This window comes from Ovis aries, chromosome 22 (genome assembly GCF_016772045.2).
Source record: "Ovis aries strain OAR_USU_Benz2616 breed Rambouillet chromosome 22, ARS-UI_Ramb_v3.0, whole genome shotgun sequence".
Lineage (NCBI taxonomy): Eukaryota > Metazoa > Chordata > Mammalia > Artiodactyla > Bovidae > Ovis > Ovis aries.
This window is the reverse complement of record NC_056075.1, coordinates 43696641-43718624: the sequence shown is the minus strand read 5'-3', so window position 1 is coordinate 43718624 and position 21984 is coordinate 43696641. Positions and strand designations below refer to the sequence as shown.

At 58.2% G+C, this 21984-nt stretch overlaps 1 protein-coding gene and 1 long non-coding RNA gene across 2 annotated transcripts in view; one reads left to right on the top strand and one right to left on the bottom strand.

Annotated features, from left to right (window-relative positions):
• Positions 1-21984, bottom strand: part of LHPP (phospholysine phosphohistidine inorganic pyrophosphate phosphatase) — a 129241-nt gene that overhangs the window by 3822 nt on the left and 103435 nt on the right. The gene's annotated exons all lie outside the window — the stretch shown is intronic.
• LOC121817642 (uncharacterized) lies at positions 7055-16195 on the top strand. Its single transcript, XR_006057691.2, has 2 exons — positions 7055-9452; positions 10997-16195. It is a non-coding gene; the product is annotated as an uncharacterized LOC121817642 (long non-coding RNA).

The following is a 21984-nucleotide window of genomic DNA, read 5'->3' as shown; positions in this document are numbered from 1 at the left end:
CGTTCCGTGCACTTGACACGCATGTAAAACACATGTAGGGTCACGCTTGAGGTATTTTTACCTTGAAAGTTTAACTAAAAAGTCGCATATAAACTCACATATTCCATGTGTGCATGCTCAGTTGCTTCAGCCGTGTCCTGACTCTGCGACCCCGTGGACTGTGGCCCGCCAGGCTCCTCTGTCCACGGGGATTCTCCAGGCAAGAATCCTGGAGTGGGCTGTCATTTCCTCCTCCAGGGGATCCTCCCGACCCGGGGATCGAACCCGCGTCTCCTGCACCTCCTGTGCTGGCAGGTGGATTCTCGATCACCTGGGAAGCCCAAACTCACATGTAGAGGCGTCTGTTTCCCATCGTGGCGGTTGTTCTCTATGGCCCATGGATCAAACCGTACCAGCAGCCTGTTTTTGTACAGCACTAGAGCTAAGAATGGTTTCCACATATTTAAAAGTTTGTGAAAAGAAGAGAACGCAGAGCACACGGCCCACAAGCCTCGAGCCGCTGCCTCCTGGGCCTCCCCAGCAAAGGCTCGTGGGCCCCCGGCTCTGGCCGTCCGCCCTCCAGGGCCCCTCCCTTCCCATTCCCCCAGGGAGGGGAACTCATGGCCTCCCAGTGGGTCTGGGGTCTCTGCAGACAGCCCTTCCTGCAGGAGGGTCTTCCTCCTTGGAACTCAGGGCTCTCCGCCCAGGCCCTCCTAGGGTGCAGACAACCCCTCCCCTGAACATACTGAGGGATGCCCCCCTTGCTCAGGTCTTTTCGAAGCAGGCGGGTGAGGGACTCCTCTCTGGGCAGCTCCCCCTGAGATGGGAGCGGCCTGGCCCAGGGCGCAGCAAGCTGGGCCCTGAGAGATGGAGACGGAGCTCCTGAACGGGCAGCAGACCCACTGCGACAAACCGCCCCTCTGCCTCGGTTTCCTCATTGGTGGGCTGAGCATAGCACAGCTCTACCCCTCACCCACCTGGTGACCACCAGTGAGCTGGCACACCTCCGAGCGTGGAGTCCCTAGCCTCTGGATGGGGGGTGCTCCCGGGAGGCATGCAGAGACACACATGGCTGGAGGGGGCAGGCCCAGAGGCAGATTCGGCACCAAGATCACGGCCAGTGAGGACTCGGCCAGCTGCTGGCAGCGGGCCAGGCAGGGAGACTGGTGGGGGGCAGACAGATGGCACGAACGGATGGAGACCCATCGGCGTGCGAGGTACAGGGAAGACAGTGAGCTGGGTGAGGGGGGGCAGCATTGCAGGGGGGGCCAGGGGGTGGGGCTGGCAGGGAGGCAGGACCCGAGGGGACATCCCGTCACATGCTCAGCCTGTGTGCGCGAGGCTGCGGCTCTACACCGCGCAGAGGGCAGCCCTGAGGCCCAGCTCACTAATGTGTGGGGGTGCCCAGCCCCCACTCAGGAGGAGGCTGTCAGGGAGGGGGATGTCTTCAGGCCATGCCCGCTCAGGTGCTGACACCCGCTGTGCCCTTTCTGTGTGCCCCTCAAAGTCAGATCCCTGACCTTTCTCTCCAATACGATGGGGTGGGGGTGGCGGGCAGAGCGTCCTCAAAGCAGAGTGCAACCTCTTCCAGCAAACCCCCCCCCCCCCCACCGAGTCTTCATCTCCCATCCTCACCGGGGTGGCTGGCCCCAGGACTGCTCACCTCGGACCTTCTCCAGCCCCCAGGCCAGGTTCACTGTCCAGTCGAACCAACTCCACCCCGAGGGGGAACAGATGCCTCCTAATGAGATCCTAGGCAGCCCCACGTGGCATGCAGTACAAGCCGAGATGGGTACGCGGCTAATTATGCTTAATTACATATAATTTGAATTCAAGAATCCATTAAAAGAAAGGATTGCATTAGCAGCCAGCCACTGTTTGCCAACACAGAGAGGAAATCATGGACTTTCATGTCGTAATTACGTGACGCTGCCGTGGGCCGCGGCTGGCTCTCCCGGGGGCCCCAGTCCAGGCCCGCCCGCCCTGAGGCCCCCGACGCTGCTACGCCTGGCTGAACTGGTCGGGAGAAGACTACAGGCTATGCCCGCTGGTGATCTGTGACCCTTGGGGCCTCAAAGAGGTCACACTACAGAAGCTGAACCAAGAAGCCCAGCAGAGACATGCCCTTTGGCAGTGGGAACAGAAGCAGAGGGTGACGGACAAAGGGGCTGAGAGACACCCCTGGCCTTTGAGCAGGCCCTGCTCGGGCAGCGCTGGATGTGCTGGGGAGGAAGGGGGGAGGCGGGAGGACTGAGAGGGGGGAAGACTAAGGGGGTGAGGACTGAGAGGGGGAGGACTGGGGGAGCTGGGGGGGAGGACTGAGAGGGGAGGATTGCGAGGCGGGAGGACTGTGACGGGGAGGACTTCAAGGGGTGAGGACTGGGAGGGGGAGGACTTAGAGGCAGGAGGACTGCGAGGCAGGAGGACTGAGAGGGGGAGGACTGGGAGGTGGAAGGACTGAGAGGGGTGAGGACTGTGAGGGGGAGGACTTGGAGGGGTGAGGACTGGGAGGGGGAGGACTTGGAGGGGGGAGGACTGGGAGGGGGAGGACTTGGAGGGGGGAGGACTGGGAGGGGGAGGACTGAGAGGTAGGAGGACTGAGAGACAGGAGGGTTGAGAGGGGAGGACTGGGAGGCAGGAGGACTGGGAGGCGGGAGGACTGGGAGGCAGGAGAACTGAGAGGGGGAGGACTGGGAGGCAGGAGGACTGAGGGGGGAGGACTGGGAGGCGGGAGGACTGAAAGGGGGAGGACTGAGAGGGGGAGGACTGGGAGGCAGGAGGACTGGGAGGCGGGAGGACTGAGGGGGGAGGACTGAGAGGCGGGAGGAGTGAGATAGGAGTAGAGAAGAGACCGACGGGCAGACAGGGACACACGCACCCGGGAAAAGAGGACGAGGAGGGAGGAGAGAGAAAGCGAGTCAGACAGAGAGAAAGAAAACAGAGGGAAAAGGGGGGAGACAGCAGGGGGCAGAGAGACCCTCGGGTGGGGAGCAGAGAGGGACAGGTGGAGGGAGGAAGGTAAGAAAGAGAAACGGAACACGGAAGCGTGGTGGAGCAGACACCAGAGTCCCCGAGTCCCTCTCCCCCCTGGGGGTTTAGGAGAGGCCCCTCTCTGTACCCTGAGGCTCGGCTGGGGCCCCCACGGGGGTCGCAACTGCAGCAGCCCTCCACCTCAACGACCTCCTCCCAAGTGGGGCCGCCCCAGGCCCACGGAGGGCGGGCTCCCTGCTCTCTTCCCAGCCGGCGTCTCTTCACTTCCTGTGGCCTCGGTTTCCTCATCTGTAAGGTGGGCGTGTGGTCCGGCGCATGGGGTCACTGAGAATGAAGCACCTGGCACCTCGCCTGCACCCAGGGGCCCCTTGAGGGGAGGCTGGCTTCAGCCGCTCAGCCTTTGCCCTCTGCCCTCCCCGAGCCCACGGTCCAGTCCCACATTCAAAGTCGTGACCAGGGCTGAGAACGGAAGGACAGGGTGTGGGGTCTGAGGGAATTTGGGAGGGGATATGTAATCCGCCTGGCAATGCAGGAGACGTAAGAGACACGGGTTTGATCCCTGGATCGGGAATATCCCCTAGAGGAGGGCATGGCGACTCATTGCAATATTCTTGCCTGGAGAATCCCATAGACAGAGGAGCCCAGCGGGCTACAGTCTATAGGGTCTCACAGTCGGACACGACTGAAGCGACAGCGTGGCACTGAATGTGGGGATCAAGGAAGCTTCTAGAAGAAGGGGCATTAGGCTAGATCCCGGTCCCTGCCATCCATGTGAGCATGGCCCTCAGGTCATTCTCCGAAGTTGGAAGCAGAGGCAGGTTCCCTGGGTGGCTGTGGGCTGAGGGGAGGTGGGTGCCTCTGCCCTCCCAGGCTCCTGTGTGGGGGCGGTGTCCAGGAGTCTCCGGTTGAGTGTGAGCCTGGGGACCGTGCAGATCCTCTCTCCTCCCCAGCTCCCACCTCTCTCTGGGTAAACTCCCTATTGCTCACATCACAGCCCAGCTCCTCAGCAGAGCAGACAAGTCTGTCCTAACGGGGTGTCCTCTCAGTCGCCCTAAGTCCAGAGCCCACCCCTCTTCAGACAGTCCATGCTCTCCCACACCTCTGTCCACACTATGTCCCAGAAAGGCGCGATCGCCAGGTCCTGCTCCACCTGCAAACTCCTACTCATCCTTCAAAGCCTCACCCACCTGCTCCCGTCTCCAACTCTATGCTCCGTAGCAAGCTGCTCTCTTTTCCGAGCACCCAGAACTTGCCCCCCTGCCCCCAACTCTCACACCATGCTGGCTGAGCACCAGCTGGCCTGAGCTGCCTAGAAGGAGGGGCCGGGCTTCCTGCCCCGGTGACCACCCGCATGGGCCACACAGGCACCCAGGGAGGATCTGCCAACCAGTAAACGAACAAGGCCCCCACCCAGACGGGCACCCCGCCTTCTAGTTATTCCGCCCCTCACGCCCCGTGAGCGAGAGGAGGAGGCAACGGCAGAGGCAGAGAACAAGGCTAATCTGTGTCGGCCTGGACAGCTTCACAGGGCCCATCTTTGTACCGGCCCACCGAACATGGCGGCTGGCTGCCCAGCAGAGGAGCCCAGCAAGGCGCAGTCGCCACGCCCGCCTCCTCCTCCCTGGTTCCGCTGACCAAGGGGACCTCCCTGTGATATTCTCAAGGACACAGGGCCACCCGCCCCCACCCTCCCCCACCCCCCAGCCCGGTCTGCTCCAGGACAGGGCTGGGCAGAGACCAGAGGCCATGGTGCTGCCCGTACTGGGCGTGGCGTGCGTCCTTGTCTGGATGGTTTTGGAAGCACTGGCCGCACCCCGGGTGGCCAAGGGCTGGGCGCTAGGGCAGGCTGGCCGGTCACGTGGATTCGAGGAACCGGGCCCTGGCTCCAGGGCGAGTGACCCAGCCGAGGCTGACGCCAACTCCGGGCTGTGCTGACGGAGTTGGAAGAAAAGGGCAGAGAGGGCCTTGATTTGTGGGCCGGAGGTGACAAGGCGGAGCCAAGGGTGTCTTTCCAGCTGAGCCGCTGGAGTCCAAGACCCCGGGGGCCTGAACGCCTGTTCCTAAGATGGTACAGGCCAGCGCGTGGCCTCCTGTAGACGCCAGGGGGTGCATGCCGGGACCTGCTTCCAGCTGCCCTCGCCCACTTTCTTCTGAGGGCAGGTGATGAGATCCCCATCACCGGCCATGGTCCAAAGATGGATGGGGCTTCTCGCAGTCCACCTGCTGGCCCAGGATGCTCGCCGTCCAGAGAGCAGTTTGCTAGGACCCAGAGGGGCAAGCCAGTGATCCCCGGCCTGCGCCGGCTGCTGGCAGGTGTGACCTCACGGTGGGGCGGCCCGGGAGGGTGCTCCTGGCCACAGATCTCAGAGGTGGGGTGGGGTGAGCCCAGACCCAGGCTGACACCCCAGGCACCCGGTTTAGTCCTGCTGTGGATGGAGAAACTGAGGCAGGAGCTGGTCTCTGCAGAGCCTGAGCCTGGAGCCTGCCAAGAGCCGCCGAGCCCTCCTTCACATCAGGACTCCGACTCTCCCTGCTTGCAAGGAAGGCACCTCGGAGACGAGGACCCCCGCCCTCCGTCATCCTGCCTGGACGGCTTGTGGGCTCCAGGCGTGGATCCCTGACCTCACTCAGAAACCAGCCCGGGCCTCAGGCGTGTGTGTCAGAGCCCCACCCGCCACACCCTTGGCTTCCCCGGCCTCTGGGTCCCCCACTGCCCGCCCTCCGTCTCCCCTGTTTGGGCCCAGCCTCGGTGGAGCAGAGCAGCCTGGAGCCCCCCTCGCCCCTCCTCCAGCCCCTCGGTCACCCAACCCGCTCATGCAGACGGTGGAGGGGCCCCCTCTGGACACCTTAAAATCACATGGTGGGTAATATACTGAAATAAAAACCCAGGCTTAGACAGTCCTGGCCTCAGGCCCCTCTGAGGACCTCCCGGGGCTCCCTGGCCTGAAGGCAGACGGCGACACACTTCTACTGACTGAGCCTCCCCGAGGTCAGAGCTCTGCTGGAGGGTGGGGGTGGAGGAATGCCCCAGGGGCCTTCTTTCCTGGCAGGTGCCTGGGCCTCCCCTGTCCGTCTGGCTGTCTGCTCCTCTGTAAGGGGCAATGGGGTGGGGTGGGGAGGAAAAGCTTCCCCCAGAGTATCCCCTCCCCATGGAGGCTTTGTGTAAATGACAAAGAGGTGCACCCAGGTGAGCCAGGCCCCTTGGGGACCCAACTGTGGAGCCTGGAGCTGACATCACAGGGGGATGGGCAGGGGCACAGCGGGTTGGCTGCCTCCCCTGACCCTCCCTGCAGCCTCTGCTTGTAGGAGGATCTAAAGATGGGGGAGGGTCCCGGGCCCACCAGCTGGAAGACATCGGCTGTGCGTGTGCACATGTGGGCTGGGGCGGGAGAGGGGCGCGCAGGGGTGCCCCCCAGAGAGAAGAGAGGGTCACACCTGTGTTGAGCACCTTGCAGCCTCGGCCATTTCCCGGACGCCCCCTCTCCTTCAGGCATGTGGCGCCCCAGGGCCCAGAACCCCACTCAGGATGGCTGAGCCCTTCTCCCACTGGGAAGGACCAGGAGTCTCTCCCACCAGGAGGAGGCATTGCTGGACCTGGTGTGTGAACTGAGGCTGCAGAGGAACCTGCCACTGACTTGAGGGCCCACCTTGCCCGCAGGCAGGTTCCAGGATGCAGGCAAAGCTCACCAGGCTGGGGGCATGAGTGAGCCACAGACACTGCACCACAAGGCCAGGGGGATAGCTGGGCACCGGACCCGCGGCTGCTTCGGGCGGGCTTCGAGGAGCGCCTCCCATGTTCCCTGCACGATGGCCCATGATGGGGGGTTGGGGGGGGGGAGCCTGCCCACAGTCACAGGCAGGGAATGGCAGCACTGGGACCTCAATCCTGTGTGTCCGGATTTAAACACAGGCTCTCACTCTAGTGATTCTGCCCTTGGCACACGGGACAGACTGTGCGTCTGGGAATCGCTGATGTGCCGGCTGATCTCCGGCCGGGCCAAGAGGCCCGTGGGCAGGGGTGCACCCCGGCCTCTGGGTTAGCCCCCGGCCGGAGGTGGGCCCCAGGAAGGGTCTGCTACCTTTGACTGACTCCCAGAGGACAGCAGGGTGTTTGTGAGACACCAATGAGGGAAAGAACGGCACGGTCCACCCTGGAGCTGCAGAGCACCACCCTGCCCCCCACCCCTCATGGCAGACCCCAGAACTCCTGAGCTGGGCCTGCGGCGCCCAGTGCCCAGGCCAGGCCTGTTTCACCCAGGAGGAACCAGGCAGAAGGCAGTGGGGGTCCGAGCCGTGGACCCTGGCATCCGCCCTGGGGCCCCTCTGCCCGCAGGAAGGAAATGGGCCTGTTTATGGGTGTTTCAGCCTGGTGGTACCTTTTCAACCAGAACTGACCCGATGCGCTAGCTGTTTCCTGTGAGGTTCTCCCTGCCCAGTGGCTGTGGGCACCTGGCGTGCTGAGAACCGAGTTGGGGCGTGCAGACGTGAGTGGGTGGTGCCGCATGGCCGCCCGCTGGCCCGTTCGCAGACACGAGAGGCTTCCTCATGCTGACAAACGAGGTCCCCTGACCTCCAACCCTGGCCGGAGCCCCTGCCTCAGCCTTTGCCCGATGCATAAGCACAGCGAGGCCAGAGTCACAAACCGGGGACCCCTGGATGTGTCCGGGTGGGGCCCACGTAAGAGTGTTTCAAGAACAGGAGCTGGCAACTTGACTTTGGTTGAAAATCTGAAAGACTCCTAACCCTGGGCTGGGGATTCCATAGGCAAGGCCAGCGGATACCGCGTGGCAGCCGCTCCCTGGAGTGGGCGAGCGGCTTCTGGTTCACCACACTCCCCACCACTCCCTATCGTCTCCCCATTTTTAGACCAGGCCCAGTCCCCTCCACCACATTTCCTCCCTGCCCGCGGGAGTCTCTGAATTTGCTGCCCTGCCCCAGCATCGCTGGCTTTCCGGGACTCATTTCTCAAGGAACAAGCCACCTCCTCCAGGAAGCCTTCCCTGAAGCCTTGCCCCCGGCCCTCGTCTCAGTTAGGTGCCCCTTCTGTGCTCTGTGGTCAACCTGTGTTGACCCCACTGGAGCACTGGTTACATTCTGCTGCAGTGTCTGGTTGCCTGGGTGACGCTCCCTCCAAATCCTGAGCTCCCTGAGGTCAGGGGCATCCCTATGGTGGCTGTCTGCTGGGAGCTGGCAGAAACAGGAACAATCAGCCAACTGCCTGAGCAGACAAGCAAGGGGCCTCCTTCCTTCTGACCATTGGGAGCTGCATGTCCTCGCCAGGCATCTGGCTCCCTGTGAGCCTGAACTGCCTAGAAACCTGGGCGTGGGGGCCAGTCCGTCCCCAAGGCCATGAGGCAGGAAGGCAGGTGTCTGAGGCTCCAGGCCCGGGAGTCCCGCCCGGCCTCACTGTCCCGCCCCTTCCGTGGGGCACACGCAATCTGGATCCTCACCTTCGTGGGGAGGCTCACTGCCCAGCCCCCGAGCGCCAGGCCACGGAGAGCTCCCTTCTGGAGAAGCGTTCACCAGAATGAACCCTCTCCCACAAACCCAGGCTCTCAGAGGCATAAACGTGTCACCATGAACGTGACACTGCTAGCGGCCAGTGTCACTGAACCCGAAGAGGCAAGCCCCCTGCGCCCACCCAGGCCTGCAGAGCTCTGCGTCTTCACACTAAGCAGGCTCCGACACCTGAGGGCAGGGACCATGCTGCAGGTGTGGGTGCTGGACGCAGAGGCTCACAGAAGCTGGGGGCTGCACTAGTAACCACGAGGGGTCCGAGGTGTCGGGCAGGCGCCCGCCCTGTGCTTCCCCACTCCCGGCAAGCCTAAATCCAGTCTCCTTCACGTGGCCCACGAGGTTGCCCCAGAGCCCACCAGCGACACCTTCCTATAACCCCCCAGCTCGGTGTCCACACACTCACGTTCCCCAGCTGTCCATGTCACTGCCTAGAACATGCTCTCGTGCTCCCTCCTTTTTGTAAAGTCTGACTCAGAAAGAACCGTGCCCCCCCCCCGCCACCAAGGTCTCTGGGACCCATCCTACCCCCTTGATGAGTGAATGAACACCCACTCAGCCTCGGAGACACGGGGAATCCACTTGGGACCTTTGAGAGTCATGGGAAGCGCACCCCAAAGAGGGTGGCTCTGTCAACGGAGCAGGCAGAGCTCCTTGGCACGCAGGGAACCCCCAGGGCACCCCAAGTCAGGCTTGAGCAGTTAGCCATCACACACACCCCCTGTGACTCCCACACGTTGTCAAGCAGCGAGTGTGGTTTCTCTCTCCTTTCCTCTTTTCCGGTCCCAGAAGACACATCTCAGGTCTGACCCTAGAGGCCCCCAATTACAACCACACCTGGGCCAGGGCAAGGGAGAGCCGGAGGGTGCCTGCTGGGCTGGTCAGAGGGTGCCTAACCCCGGCTCTGGACTAGGCTGGCCCTGACTGCTGTGTGGCCTTGAGGAAACACTCGGAGCCCCGCATCTCTCGTGAGTGGATCTGGAAAGACCCCCTCCCAGGGCTGTGGGGGAGAGGCAGAGGGAAGATGCTTGGAGGGCAGGGACGGCGGACGCGTGGTCTGGGGGGGTGGCTGGCCAGCAGGCGCTGGATGGGGAGGGTGAAGAGCCCTTGCAGGCTGCTCTAACCCAAGGGGAGGGGCAGAGCCCACAAGGTGGGCGTGAGATGCTCACATCGGGCTTGGTGTCTGGAGAGCCGCAGCCACCTGCGGAGAATGTCCCAAGGACCACGGATCCTGGGGGGGACCCTCCCCAGGGTGCGGCCAGGCCGCAGGGGACAAGCGCCACGTTCCTGCTCGGTGGGGCTGAGGCAGCGCTTGCAGAGACGCTGGGTGACTGTGCCTGGGCACCCTAGGACTCCTTGGGGAGGGAAGGGGGAGCCCCTGGGGGAGGCTGAACCAGCCAGTGCCCCGAAGCCTGCCCTTGGGGCCCTTGTCTCCAAGCTGACAGGATGCTCCGTTCATAATATTGTTCATAATAGTGACAGTCACTGAGGCCCTCTCCCCTGGGGGACTCACACGGGAACGTACGGTGCTGCAGCTGCTGTGGTCTGTGCAGCAACCCAGGAGATAGGCGCTACTGCCCCTATCTTACAGCTGACAAAGTGGAGGCTCAGAGAAGGCAAGTGGCCTGCCTGGGGTCACACAGCAGTGCTGAGAGGGCCCCTCTGCCTTCCTTCCCAACCTGCCGGAAGCACTGTCCGAGCCCCACCAGGAGCCAGGGGGCTGGGCTAGCAGGTGGTGGACAGGGGGCCCACCCTCCGGCAGACGAGACCCTGGCAGCTGTTCAGAGTGTTTTGATAAAAACATGGGGAACACCTGGTGTGTGTTTAGATTAAAACCAGCTGGCCCAGCCCCTATGATGGGCTCTCCGATGGCTGGATCTCCCGGGAGGTCACTCCCTGCCTCCCCAACACATGCCACCCGTCTCCTCCTCTGGAGGCTAGACCGGGCCAGGGAGTCCCCGTGGCCAGCACAGCTGGCCCTCAGCCTGCACCCCCCAGGCCCTGGTTCTCACGAGGCGGTCCTTGATGGAGGGCACCCATACCCCACTCCCCTTGAAAGGTGAGGAAATCGAGATTTGGGATGGGTGAGGAGGAACTTGCCCAGAGCTCATGGAGGAGCAGGGCTCGAACCCAGAAGCCCTGTCCTGTCCGTTAGCTCAGGAGGGAAGTCTCCAAAGGTGATGGGCCAGGCTGAGCCTCCCGGCTGCTGCTCAGGGACCAGCGTGCGGAGCTCTCATTCCATAGAGCGTGCAGCTTCATCAGCTCCATGCCCACCCCGGGGGCTCACGTGGGACACTTCACCTACTTTGTTGAGTGTGTGCCACTTCAAAGGGTTAAGACTGGAACCTCACAAACCAGGAGGTCCAGCCTCCAAAGGCAGCTCGAGGTGCTCACGAGCATCAGAGCCAGCAGGCTTAGGTGAAATCAGAGCAGGACGCCCTGCACGCCCAGAACAGCCAGAGGGGCAGCAGGGAGGGCTGGCAGCACACGAGCAGGGGGCTTCTCTCACCAGCAAGGGACGTGTGAACGGCTGCGGCATCCAGAAAACACTCGGCAGACACAGCATTCCCTAACGCTAAACACACGAATGGGGTGACCCTGGGATTCCACCGTGGGTGCGTGCCTGAGAGAAACGGTCCCGCGGCCACCAAGAGACGTGGACAGGAACGTTCCATCGGCCCTGTGCAGAGCGACCCCGAGCAAGAAACAACCCATGTCCATCAATCGCAGAATGAAGAACTGTGGGCCAATCATACAATGAAACAACATACATCAGTGAGAAAGGCTCCCAAAACGCAGGACAACATGTATGAAACAAAGGGTTGAGTTTTTGGTGTTTTTTTTTTTTTTTTTTCAATTGTCCCAGGTAGACTAGAAAGACACACAGTGACGTTTAGGACAGTGTCAGAAACTTGAGTTTGAACCAAACAATGTCGGGACTTCCCAGGTGGTCCAGAGGCGAAGATGCCATGCTCCCAGTGCAAGGGGCCCAGGTTCAAAACCTGGTCAAGGAACCAGATCCCACATGCTGCAACTATGAGTTCACAAGCCACGCTAAAGATCACGCGTGCCACCAAGTAGGACCGGTGCGGCCATATAAATAGGTAATTTTTAAAAAAAGTACCCTTATCCTCAATGGTGAAAAATTGAAAGCATTTCCCCTAAAGTCAGGAACAAGACAAGGGTGTCCACTTTTACCACTACTATTCAACATAGTTCTGGAAGTTTTGGCCACAGCTATCAGAGCAGAAAAAGAAATAAAAGGAATCCAAATTGGAAAAGAAGAAGTAAAACTCTCACTGTTTGCAGATGACATGATCCTCTACATGGAAAACCCTAAAGACTCCACCAGAAAATTACTAGAGCTAATCAATGAATATAGTAAAGTTGCAGGATATAAAATCAACACACAGAAATCCCTTGCATTCCTATACATGAATAATGAGAAAGTAGAAAAAGAAATTAAGGAAACAATTCCATTCACCATTGCAACGAAAAGAATAAAATACTTAGGAATATATCTACCTAAAGAAACTAAAGACCTATATATAGAAAACTCTAAAACACTGATGAAAGAAATCAAAGAGGACACTAATAGATGGAGAAATATACCATGTTCATGGATTGGAAGAATCAATAAAGTGAAAATGAGTATACTACCCAAAGCAATTTACAAATTCAATGCAATCCCTATCAAGCTACCAGCCATATTTTTCACAGAACTAGAACAAATAATTTCAAGATTTGTATGGAAATACAAAAACCTCGAATTGCCAAAGCAATCTTGAGAAAGAAGAATGGAACTGGAGGAATCAACTTGCCTGACTTCAGGCTCTACTACAAAGCCACAGTCATCAAAACAGTATGGTACTGGCACAAAGACAGACATATAGATCAATGGAACAAAATAGAAAGCCCAGAGATAAATCCACACACATATGGACACCTTATCTTTGACAAAGGAGGCAAGAATATACAATGGAGTAAAGGCAATCTCTTAAACAAGTGGTGCTGGGAAAACTGGTCAACCACTTGTAAAAGAATGAAACTAGATCACTTTCTAACACCGCACACAAAAATAAACTCAAAATGGATTAAAGATCTAAATGTAAGACCAGAAACTATAAAACTCCTAGATAGAGAACATAGGCAAAACACTCTCAGACAAAAATCACAGCAGGATCCTCTATGATCCACCTCCCAGAATTCTGGAAATAGAAGCAAAAATAAACAAATGGGACCTAATTAAAATTAAAAGCTTCTGCACAACAAAGGAAAATATAAGCAAGGTGAAAAGATAGCCTTCTGAATGGGAGACAATAATAGCAAATGAAGCAACTGACAAACAACTAATCTCAAAAATATACAAGCAACTTATGCAGCTCAATTCCAGAAAAATAAACGACCCAATCAAAAAATGGGCCAAAGAACTAAATAGACATTTCTCCAAAGAAGACATACGGATGGCTAACAAACACATGAAAAGATACTCAACATCCCTCATTATTAGAGAAATGCAAATCAAAACCACAATGAGGTACCACTTCACACCAGTCAGAATGGCTGTGATCCAAAAATCTGCAAGCAATAAATGCTGGAGAGGGTGTGGAGAAAAGGGAACCCTCCTACACTGTTGGTGGGAATGCAAACTAGTACAGCCACTATGGAGAACAGTGTGGAGATTCCTTAAAAAATTGCAAATAGAACTACCGTATGACCCAGCAATCCCACTGCTGGGCATACACACCGAGAAACCAGAATTGAAAGAGACACATGTACCCCGATGTTCATCGCAGCACTGTTTATAATAGCCAGGACATGGAAACAACCTAGATGTCCATCAGCAGATGAATGGATAAGAAAGCTGTGGTACAGATACACAATGGAGTATTACTCAGCCATTAAAAAGAATTCATTTGAATCAGTTCTGATGAGATAGATGAAGCTGGAGCCAATTATACAGAGTGAAGTAAGCCAGAAAGAAAAACACCAATACAGTATACTAACACATATATATGGAATTTAGGAAGATGGCAATGACGACCCTGTATGCAAGACAGGAAAAAAGACACAGATGTGTATAACGGACTTTTGGACTCAGAGGAAGAGGGAGAGGGTGGGATGATTTGGGAGAATGGCATTCTAACATGTATACTATCATGTAAGAATTGAATCGCCAGTCTATGTCTGACGCAGGATACAGCATGCTTGGGGCTGGTGCATGGGGATGACCCACAGAGATGTTATGGGGAGGGAGGTGGGAGGGGGGTTCATGTTTGGGAACGCATGTAAGAATTAAAGATTTTAAAATAAAAAAAATAAAAAAATAAAAAAAAAAAAACAAAAACGTACCCTTGAGTTCCCAGGCAGCCAAGGCAAAGAGGGAAATCGAGTTTGCAGAGAAGCAGACGACTGTTCATGAGAGACAACCATTCCAGCAGCAGAGACCAGGAGGGTCTTGGCCCTGCCCATGTGGGGGCTTGCGTGGCCTCAAGCACAGCAGGGACCCAGCAGTGGGTGGGGAGGTGGGGGTCTGCAGGAGCTGAGAAAGGCCTTCTTCCCGGATGAGCGGACCTCTAGCCACCTCCCTCCAAGTGGCTGTTGTGTGGCTCCAAGACTGGCTCAACCTGGTCCCCTGACTTCCCAATGTCCTGTTCAGTAGGTCGCTGGCTTGTTCAGCCAAGGGTTTCCCAAACTAGTCCCACTTGCTCCCGAGTTCCCGCCTGGACACCCCGAGTTCAGAGAAGTCCCTTCTCCTCTTTGGACTTTGGATTCTCCGCTCATAAAACCCGGGGGTTTCAGCTGACCCTCCTGGCTCTCTAGCTCCTTTCTCCCACATGGGGGTGGACAGCCCACCTTAGGGGCTGACAGGCGACCGAGGCAGATGCTGACCTGGGACAGATGAGGTGGGGGGTGGGGGTGAGCAGGCTGGTGCAGCACAGGCAGCTGGGGGCGGTCCCAGGAGCCAAGCGGAGCTTTAGAGCCTGGGGTTCTTCACGGGGCTTCCCTGGTGGCTCCGACGGTAAAGCGTCTGCTTGCTGTGCAGGAGACCCGGGTTCGATCCCTGGGTTGGGAAGACCCCCTGGAGAAGGAAATGCCAACCCATTCTAGTGTTCTTGCCTGGAGAATCCCATGGATGGAGGAGCCCGGTGGGCTACAGTCCATGGGGTCGAAAAGAATCAGACACGACTGAGCGACTTCACTTTCCCTTTTTGCTTTATTAACGAGCTCCATGCATGGATTTTCCTGCTCAGTTCCAACCGTGCACATCGCGGGTCTCGCAGGGCACCTGCAGGGTGGGGTGGCAGTCGCTCCCTCCCTGGGCAGCCTGCTGCGTGCCCTCCCCGTTCACTCGGCCTGCCCGGGGTCCCTGCATGCACGGGATGCCCCTCCAAGCTGGCTAAGGGGGACCCCAGGCCTCACATGCAGGGGACTTGCTCCATCGTGAGGGGACAGCTGGCCCTGTTAAATGAGACCGCAAATGAAACACGGGATGCCGGGCGCCGAGCGCTCATGTGCTGTGCTCTGAGGGCCCCCCGAGTCAATCACCTGTCACCTTCTAACCACAATCAGGAGCCTCCAGCACAAACAGGGCGGAAGAAGGACTTGCCTCCAGCTCGCTCGGGACCTGCTCCCGGGGTCAGCTGCCCAACCCGTGCCACGGCCTGGTCTCCCCCCGCCCCTGAGCTCGGAGCATGGGCTGCTCTTGTGAAAAGTCGGGGGAAGGAGACCCTCCCGGTCCCAAGGCCGGCAGGGGCCACGGTGGGGAGCACTCCTGTGTGTGCTCCTGGAGGGAGCACTTCGCACAGGGGCCCTGTGTGAGGGTCCACATCTACCGGGGCAGGTGACTTCACCTTGTCCCTGCGAGACCCAGACAGGACACTGCATGCTGGGAGTGGAAGTCAGCGTGGGCTTGGGGTGACGAGGCGGGGTGACGGCCACCACGGACAGACGCCAGGAGGTACCAAAAGGGCCAAACCATCCCAGGCAATCATCACGAAACGCTTCCAGGGGCTGCTCGCTGAGATGGATGCACATGTTCACAACAACTGTCCCCCGTAGAGGGCGGGGAGGTGCCCATGGACGGCAGCCCTGCCTCTGGGACAGGCCCCCGTCCCCCTGTCCCCCTGCATGTGGCAGGCGTGCGGTCTCTCCGTTTGTCCTGACGCATCCTTCCTGAGGCACAGACTACTCTACTTAGCCGCCCTCCTCCCCGGGGACGCAAGCGGACAGCCCTCTGTTGGAGGTCACGTGGCTGAAGATGTTAAGATCCATAAAAAGGATTAACGGCTTCAGTCCTGTTCCTGGAAACCTTCCCTAAGAACTTCATCCTTTCCTAAGAACTTCTTCCCCAAGGAACCTCTTACAGAGTCTGGCACGAGGACGGTTTTCAGAAAAAGTGAGCTGAATCGAAGGACAAAAGCTACAGGTACAAGAGGAACCAGTCCAAACCAGTCAAACCGCAGAGGGGAGCACTTAAGTCTAGTATGTTCGATCTGCTCCGTAAAATAAGATGCTGCTGTGGACATCGGTCAGGGGAGGGGAGAGGGACGCACACACGTGACCACGGCTACCAAGGGGGCTGGCGGGAACCCAGAGGCAATGAACAGCCATCTGAGCGTGGGGGGATGACGGCTGGGACCGTTCCTCCCAGATCCCTTGGAGGCTGCAGTAAAGCTGTCTTAATAAAGCTTATAATAAGAAAAGCAAATGTTCTAGTTTGGTCTTGCCACTGCTTCACTGGTGGTATTAAGGAGGCTGGATAGTCAAGGGTATGCTCCAGACCAGCCAGATATAATAAGAGGCACGGCAACTCCCCTAGGTCCAGCAACTCACCCCCCATGGGAGGGACAGTCCTGGCCAGCCCTAATCTTGGGGCCAGAGCCGGGCATGGCAAATGCCACCAGCTCTGTAGCTCGTATCCATTGACTGCAGAGGATTTCCAGGTGGGCCGAGGTAACCTTGGGGCCGGAGGTACCTGCAATAGCCAACAAATGCCACTTGGGGCTGGCCTTACCCTGGAGCCTCTGCCCACCTGCCCACAGTGTCAGAGAGGCCTGAACCCACTGCCCTGGGGAGAGGGAGCCCTGGGGGTCCGCCCAGCACATCCTCGGTGGCACCTCCTTGAGGTCCAGCTGGCAAAGACATCACATCTTACACCCTGGAGACGAGGACACAGGAGAGTAAGGGGTTTGCTTCAGGCCACATGACCAGCATGTGGTGGGGCTGGGACTCAGATTCTGCCTCCAACGCTGGCATCTTCCCCATACCCAGTGGATGGAACAGCCCCAAACATGGTAAATCCAACCCCGAGCCCAGGAGCTGGAGGGACTTTAGGGTACAGCCGCTTCATTTCTCAGGTGAAGAAAACTGAGGCCCAGGGTGGGGTGGACCCCGGCTTGAGACAGTCCCTGGGAGGCTGCACTGAGATGGGATGGGCTGCCCTCCCAGAGAGCTAAGCCAGCTCCCCCCGCACTCCGAGCCCCGGGCAGAGGGGGGTCCTGGGCTCCCTGCCAAGACTCTCACGCACCTGCACTTACAGGGCAGGGGCCGGGCATCAGGGAGTGGGCACCAACGGGGAAACTGAGGCATGGGCTGGCGCAGGCCAGGAGTGAAACAGTGGAGAGCCAGGCGCCCCTTGCCCATGTTGATTTAGCGTCTTCCACCCTGGCCGGGTTCCCCAAAAAAGCTGATGGATGCCACTTATTCATCACAGTCCAGACGGCACCTCGTAAATGGGCGAAGCCGCCCACTGAGGGGGGCCATTCATTCTGGCCCTCGGGGATGCCAGCCTGCCGGGGGTGGTGTGCCCCACACTGGGCCGATTGTGCGGGCAGGCACCCCGTCCAAGCTGCCCCGGCTCCTGGCGGGCCGCCGAGCCCTGGACGGTTCCGAGATGGAACCCTGTTTTCTTCAGATTCATCTCCAGCCCGGGAGGGCGAGGGGCTCCTCCAGAACACTCACTCAACACTGCTCTGATGTCCCTCAGACCCTGGTCCTGCCCCACGATTTACTGGGAAGTCACAAGCCAGCCCCAGTAAGACAGCCCTTTGGCCTGGGAGCTTCCTTTGTGGCTCAGCTGGTAAAGAATCTGCCTGCAATGAGGGAGATCTGGGTTAGATCCCTGGGTTGGGAAGATCCCCTGGAGAAGGGAAAGGCCACCCACTCTAGTATTCTGGCCTGGAGAATTCCATGGACTGTACAGTCCACGGGGTCGCAAAGAGTCGGACACGACTGAGTGACTTCCACTCACTCACTTGGCCTGAGAGCAACTACCACCTGGCTGTGGGCGGGGATGGTGGCAGTCCTCCAGAACTCTGGCTCAGGGATCTTCAAGGGGGTGCTGTCTCCTTTATGGATGGGGTGGGGGTACCTGGCCAAGGGCAGCGGTTTAGGCTCAGGATTGTGAGGCCGCGGTGCTCCCCGGGTATGGGGCAGGCCAGTGACCCGTCTTCTCTTTTAGCCCTCTCAGCCTCGGTTCCCCCTCCAGTGCCCTTGGGGACTTGAGCCTTGGGCTCAGGTGTGAAGGGCTCAGGTGTGCCGGGATGGGATCGCGGGCACGCCGGCCTGGTGCTGAGGGGAAGGAGGGTAACAGGACCCACCTCCCCTGGGCGCCATGTGGCTTGAAGATCCCACGGAAGGCAGGGCCCCGGGTGCCATCTGCCACGCTGCTCCTTCCTGGGCGCCACACTCTGGCCCGGGCCTGGAACCACAGGAACACCATCCCTCACCTGTCCCTCGGCCCAGGTGTTCCTACACAGTCCCAGGGATGGAGGCGCTACGCTATGTTTAACATCTCATGGAGCCCCGCCCCCTCATTCCCCCCTCCCCCAGGTTTCCTCCTTGCCTTACTGTTACATAAACTAAGAATTAACTTGTCCACTGTGTGACCAAGTTATGACCAGCTTAGACAGCATATTAAAAAGCAGAGACATTTCTTTACTAACAAAGGTCCGTCTAGTCAAAGCTATGGTTTTTCCAGTAATCATGTACGGATGTGAGAGTTGGACTATAAAGAAAGCTGAGTGCCAAAGAATTGATGCTTTTGAACTGTAGTGTTGGAGAAGACTCTTGAGAGTCCATTGGACTGCAAGGAGATCCAACCAGTCCATCCTAAAGGAGATCAGTCCTGAGGGTTCATTGGAAGGACTGATGTTGAAGCTGAAGCTCCAATACTTTGGCCACCTGATGTGAAGAACTGACTTCTTGGAAAAGACCCTGATGCTGGGAAAGATTGAAGGCAGGAGAAGGGGACGACAGAGAATGAGATGGTTGGATGGCATTACCGACTCAATGGACATGAGTTTGAACCACCTCCGGGAGTTGGTGATGGACAGGGAGGCCTGGCGTGCTGCAGCCCATGGGGTCGCAAAGAGTCGGACACGACTGAGTGACAGAACTGACTGACTGTGTGACCAGGTGGAGGAAGGGGGTCTTACCTTGTTCCTCAATGAGGTTCTTCAGCAAGAACAACCTGACTTCTTCCTCGGAGCCCGAGGGTGCTGTCAGCCCCCTTTCTAGAGGCCTAACATTGGACAGGAGATGAGAATGCAAGTTTTCAGATCCAGCTGCTTATCAGAATCACCTGGGATGCTTTAGAACAGTGACTATCATGGGTGGGACCCGAGCTGCGGCGTGTAGCTAAAGCAGGACCCAGAGGCAAATCTCTAGCTCTAGAATCCTTACATGGGAGGAAAGCTCTCAAATCCACCATCTAAGCTTCCAGCTTAAGAAGAGCAAGAGAAACCCAAGGCAAGCAGAGGAAGGAAATAATAAAGATCAGAGCAGAAAACAATGAGATTGAAAACAGAAAAACAATAGGGAAAAATCACTGAAACAAAGAGCTAGGTCTTTGAAAAAGGTCAATTAGAAAAGCTACTGCTTGAACCCCAGCCTTCTCCCCAAACCCAGAGAGGGCCCGTTGCTGGTCTGGGGTTGGCGCAGAGGCTGGCTGGTCTAAGCGCCCCCAGTGACTCGAATGGGCGGTGAGGACCACCTTGCTGCCACACGCAGACCACCTGCCCAGCAGTAAGAAAGAGCAGCCTGCCACAAACGCTGCTTCAGTCTCCACCCCTGTAAAAAGAAGTGGCAGCACAGTCCCCGCCGCTGGCCATGGCTGGGGCAAGTCTGCTTCCCACCTGAGCTTCTGTCTCCACGCCAGACTCTGTCCTAGACCCGACCTGCTCCGCCTCTGCTGCCCGGAGCGCCGGCTTCCCGGAGGTCCCTGAGCTAGTGTGGTGGCCATCAGGCAGCCGGTCCTCAGGAGCCTTGCCTCCTCCAGTTTCCCTCTGGAGCTGGGATGGACTCCACCCTGCACTCCAGGCCCTGGGCGTGTGAGCGAGGTCCTCCCAGCTTTGCTCCACAATCAGGAACCTCCACCTGGTGCTGCGGTGGCCTAAATGGCCCTTCTCAACTGTGGTGGCCAAATTCACCTCCTCCCATGATTCTGCACAGACCTTCCCTCCCCCAGACTTTTCTCCCAGTAAGCCGATGCCCCACATGGACATTTGCCTGCCAGGACGCTAACAGGATGCCTGCTGACAGGCCCCCTTTAACTAACAAGCCAGGACCCCAGAAGAGTGCTGAACACAACACCCACCTCGACGCCACTTCGCCTCAGTTCATTCAAGCTCCACACCCTCCCTTAGGGGCTTCTGTGTTCCCCGCACAGAGAGCGTGGAGACAGGAATTCCTCACGCCCAGGTCAGGCGGAAATGTCATGAAAGAGCAGTGAACTTGGGCCTTAGGAAAGCTCAGATCTTCTCTTTTTAAAAAAACAAACAAACAAACTTTTCATTTATGTTTGGCTGCAATGGGTCTTTGTGGCTGCCCACGGGCTTTCTGTAGTTGCAGTGTGTGAGGGCTGTTCTTCGATGGGGTGTGTGGGCTTCTCATTGCGGCGGCTTGTCTTATTGCGGAGCACCAGCTCTAGGGTGCGAGGGCTCAATAGTTGCAGTGCCCGGGCTTAGCGGCTCCATGGCACGTGGGCTGTTCCCGGACCAGGTGTCCCCTGCACTGGCAGGTGAATTCTTAACCACTGGACCACCAGGGAAGTCCAGATGGGATCTTTTCTATCCAGAATAGGAATCCCATTTTCTGCAAAGAGGTAGGCAAAGAGCTCAGGTTCACTCTTTGCGACCCCATGGACTGTAGCCCGCCAGGCTCCTCTATCCATGGGATTCTCCAGGCAAGAATACTGGGGAGAGTTGCCATGCGTTCCCCCAGGGGATCTTCCTGATATAGGGATCACATCTCCTCTGGCTCCTGCATTGCAGGCAGGTTCTTTACCGCTGAGCCACTAGGGAAGCCCAGGTGGGTGCCAGTGTTTGCTAAGTACCACGGAGCTTTCGTGGACCCTACAGGGGATAGCCAGCACCACAAACCCATCCTGCCCCTTCAGGTGTGCAGGATTATGACCTGGCCTCTGCTCTACAGACAAGAAAGGGGCTGTTAACCCCTCAGCCCCACAGCAGGTAAGTGGCCGTGGACACACACTGTCCTCCTTTCCAGCCGAGTCATTGGGTGCATCTCGGGGGACAGGCACCCCCCATGCAGATGTGGGGGAGCCCTGGGCAGAGGAGATGGATGCCGCCCCGCCCTCCTACAGCTCCCAGAGCCCGGGGCTAAGGCCCAGTCCTGGCACAGTGGCGAGAGAGAGGGAGCCACCAACCCCATCACGGAGTAGCTGTCTCGGGGAAGGCCTGGATGTGCTCACCGTTGCCAAAGTCCACATCACACCTTGACTCAGGATTCTGGGCCAGGAAAAGTTCCCTTGGCTCTCTAATGGCGCCTTCAGAGCACAAGAAAGACACCCCCCTGCCTGTGTGTGTCCTTCATGCCCTCGCCACCAGGCGAGGCAAGGCCGAGTCGACAGTCTGCATGGCGCCGCCCCTCCTGCTGCGGGGAAGCAGTGGGCGTACAAATATGTAGATGGGTTATTATTTAGGCCCTGGCCACCCATCGGCACCTCAGTTCCCTGGTAGCCCAGGGGCTCTTTCCTTTGCACAGCCCACAGCCAGTGCATGCTCTGTAGCCCCCATCCCCGAAACACTCGGGGTCCACACTCTCCTGGCTCCATTTCATGTGCATTTGGAAGGAGAGGGACACTCGGACAGAGGAAGACGGAGGAAGGGGACGTGCATGAACGAGTCAGCTGTTGGTGCTATTCTTTGGAAAGGATGAAGCTTAACAGCTTGCAAAGCCAGTCAATTGCACATCTATTTTTCTAAGGGAGGAGGGCTGGGATGGAGAGAGCTTTCCTGAAAGGACTTGGCCTTGAAACATTAAGTCAAACAACTGGACTTGGCAGTGGCCAGCTTCTGAGCACCGCCAACCTGGAGAAACTGGCGGCCCAGCACGGCGCGTCAGGGCTGGGAATAATGAACTCATTCCGAGCCGGGCCCAGGGGCTGGAGAGGCCGTGCACGCGGGGCCAGGAGTCGGGGGGGGACCTGCAGATCAGAGGGGCAGCGGCACCAGGGACCCCTGGGTCTGAACCAAG